The sequence below is a fragment of the Elephantulus edwardii genome, unplaced genomic scaffold (assembly GCF_000299155.1).
Source record: "Elephantulus edwardii isolate Elephantulus edwardi_28Jun2011 unplaced genomic scaffold, EleEdw1.0 scaffold00132, whole genome shotgun sequence".
Lineage (NCBI taxonomy): Eukaryota > Metazoa > Chordata > Mammalia > Macroscelidea > Macroscelididae > Elephantulus > Elephantulus edwardii.
Genome location: NW_006399882.1, coordinates 9,208,905 through 9,212,815, shown reverse-complemented (window position 1 = coordinate 9,212,815; position 3,911 = coordinate 9,208,905).

The following is a 3,911-nucleotide window of genomic DNA, read 5'->3' as shown; positions in this document are numbered from 1 at the left end:
ATCCTTGAATTCCTGTTGTTGAGCCTCGATCTTCACTGAGGGCCAGTCATCAACTGTTTTAAGTGTTCAGTTATCAATAAGCCGAAGTCTATGGAAGGCCATAATGGCCCTACTTTAAGTGGTTCACTGCTCCCGCAGCTCACCACACTGTCTCTGCCTCTGCTGCCATCTTGGATCTCCTCAGCCAATTCCTTCTGATACAGTGGTTAACTGTCTTAGTGACTACTAACTTAGAGAACAAAGTTCAATCATTTACTATCCATCTGAGAGTTGGACAATGAATACAGATTACAGAAGACAAATCAATGCATTGAGCTGTGGTGATGGAGCAGAGCACTTAATATCCCATGTGCTGCCAAAAGAACAAATATGCCGTGGAAAGAGTGCAGCCAGGTGCTTCTTAGAGGGAAGGATGGTGAAACTTCGTCCCATATACCTTCCTCATGTTGTTAGAAGGGTCCATGGCATGGAAAAGATACTGTGCTCAGAAAAATGGAGGTCAGCAAAAGAGGGAAAGACCCTCAGTGACATAGATTGACACAGTGTCCCAAACAGTGGGTTCTAGTGGGGCAGAGATTTGAGAATGGTGCAGGATAGGGCAGGGTTCAGATTTGTTGTTTGTAGGGTCACAGTGAGTCGTAGTCAACCCAACAGGCCCTAGCAACAACACTGCTAAAGAAAAACACCTTGAGGAGCCTTCACACAATTCTTGGGCAAAAATATTGACAACTGAAATGTATAGTAAGCTAAGGTGGTTATTTGGTTAATGTGAGGAAGGTATCAAAGAGATAAAGTGATATTTAACAACAGGAACACCATGTTATTCTGGATTATTTAGGTAATTTGAAAGAGCTAGTGGCACAGCAGGCAAAGCTCTCAGCTGCTAACGAAAAGATCAGTGATTCACATCTACCAGCATACGGAAGAAGGCTGTGGGCTGTGGCAATCTGCTTTTGAGATATTTACAGCCTTAGAAACCCTTTATGCATCAGAAAAGTGGACAATGAATATAATTAGGAAAACTGAAGCAGAATTGATGCCTTTCTGTTACTGTTTTGGAAAAGGATACTGACCATGGTTGGACTGCCAGAAGAAGGAATTAATCTGTCTAGGACGTGAAGCCAGAACGCTCCTTAGAAGCGAGGGTGGTAAGACCTCATCTCACATACACTCCTGTGTAGTGTTACAGGAGGGGCCAGTCCAAGAGAAGGATGTCACGCTTGGTAACTCTCAGGTTCATCCAAGAAAGGGAAGACTCAAGGGCATGGATGCCAAGGAGGCTGCAGCAATAAGCTTAAACCATCAGAGATGGTGAGGACTGTCCAGGGCCAGGCAGGCTTTTGTCTTGTACATGGACAGAGTAATAACCAATGCCAGGACTGACACAGGACATCTAACAACCTCATGCATAAATACATAGCACAGGCACTTGACACAGGGATGTACTGAGGGTAGGACCGTTGCAGGCCAGTCCCTGTTCCTCCTGATGACTCCATTCTTAGAGGGTTGATGATCAGAGCCCAAACCCCAATCCCTGGAAATCAAGGGAAACCAGTGGTCTGAGCAGGAGGCACAAGACCAGTCCTGACCACCAGGGTGCGCGCTCTCCCTTAACCACCCAGGAAAGGGCCGGGCTTAACCACTGCAGGAACCCATTCAGTCCCCAGGCCACCCTGGGACTTCTGGTCCCTCCTAGCTGTGTCAGCATTCTGAAGACCCCCTCATACATAAGCTATATATACCCTAAAGCTGACCTCAGACCCTGAACCATTCATCACACACCCGACAGGCCCTGGATGTGAGATGATGTTAGATTCAAGGAGAAGGAAAAAGAGGCTCTGGCCTGGAGCCTGAAAGATAGGCAGGTCACCACTGTCTAGTTCGTTTGAAGGAAAGCAGTTGCCTGGGATGGAATCATGACCCAACCCAAATACGTGTAGGTAATGATGTCATGTGGAAGTTGTGAAACTATCCCAGTGAACACTTGTAAGAGGATTTAGGGTGGGCTGTGACACGTTAAATTCCATCTAGCCCTGCACTACATAAGGGGAGTTTTCCTGGGCTGTGTCCTAGAACATCTTTTACCGCCCAAGAGATAGAATGGGAGAACAGCAGGCAGAGAGGGAGGGCTTTGGACTTCCAAGAAACACTCTCCAGGAAACACAGGAGTGTGTCCTTTGGGCCCAGGCCTTCCCCAGAACACACAGAATGAGCCCCCTCCTAGAGCCATAACTCTGAACTGGGATACCTAGCCCCTAAGATGTGAGACACTTGTTGTTTGTTGTTGTTATGTGCCATTGAGTCGCTTGCAACTCATGGCAACCCTATGTACAAGAGACCTAAACCCTGCTCTATCCTGTGTCAACCTCACTGTCTCCAACACACCTACTCCCATTACTCCAATCTCTGAATTGATCCATTTCATTGAGGGTCTTCCTCTCTTGTGCTGTCCCTTCACTTTCCCAAATATGATGTCCCTTTCCAAGGAATGGTCCCTCCTTGCAACATGCCCAAAATAGGTCAGACAAAGCTTCAGAATCCTTTCTTTCAAGGAGCATTCAGGCTTCACCCTCTCCAGGACAAACCTATTTGTTCTCCTAGCAGTCCATGGAATATTTAAAACTCTTCTCCAGCACCACAGCTCAAAGGCATCAATTCTCTTTTTGTCATCCCTAGTCACTGTCCAGCTCTCTGACATATAGCATGCAATTGTGAAGACTATGGCCCAGATCAGGAACACCTTAGTCTCAAGCCTGATGTCTTTGCTCTTCAGTACTCTGGAGAGGTCCCTGACGTTAGCTGACTTTCCCACCAATGCAATTCATCTCTTGATTTCCTGGCTGCTGGTACCAAGACTGTTGATTGTGGAGCCAAGCAAACTAAAACTGTTAACTATCTCAATCTCTTCACCATCCATACGGATGCTGCCAGTTGGCCCAGTGGTGAGAATGTTTGTTTTCTTGATGTTGCGCTTCAGTCGGTATTAAAGGCTGAAGTAGCTCTACATGTTCGGGGCTATGTCATGCTGTGCTTTTTTTCTAGTTCATTCTGTTTACAGTTTGGTTTACAGTTCTAAGGAGTGAGTCAGGGAGATTAGTTACTGAGGGTTCTCTGAAGCTCTGGGAGGCACTGGACCAGAGGACTCAGCCTCTACAGCTCCTGGGTGCATGTCTCCTAGTGAAGAGGCATCACAGTCAACAGAAAGGAGGAAGGACTGAAGCTGAAGAAACAGCACGTGCAAAGGCCCCGCAGTAGCAACTCTTGGTCTGTCTTAAACTGGGAACCTATTTGTTGAACCCAACCGCTGATGCCATCTCCATAACAGCAGTACTGGCTAACCAAGATAGCTGTGCACTCCCCCTAGCTCTTTTTTTCTGGGGCTTCAGAGGCTCCCTCTCTGCTCAGTTCCTCTCTCCCATCTTTGATAAAACAGTAGGTGATGCATGCCACATTCAGAGAGACTCCCATTTTCCATTTTATCACTTCAGGGCTGTGAGATAACGAAGTGGTCTTTGAAGAATTTTAGTTTTCAAAACAACCATAAGATATCATCTCACTCTAGTAAGAATAGCAAAATTTAACGGAACAGCAAACAACAAATGCTGGTGAAGTTGTGGAGAAACTGGAACCGTTACTCATTGTTGGTGGGAGTGTAAAATGGTGCAACTACTATGGAAGGCAGTGTGGCACTTTCTCAAAAAGTTGCAAATAGAAATACCATTTGACCCAGTAATTTGACCCACTACGGGAAATATATCCCAAAGAAACCATAACTGCCATGCACATCCAAAAACTTCTCTAACAGGGTAAAAAGGGAGGCCACTGACTGGGAAAAAGTATTCGGTAATAACATATCAGATAAGGGACTTATATCCAGAATTTATGAAATACTTGAGCACCACAACAAGATA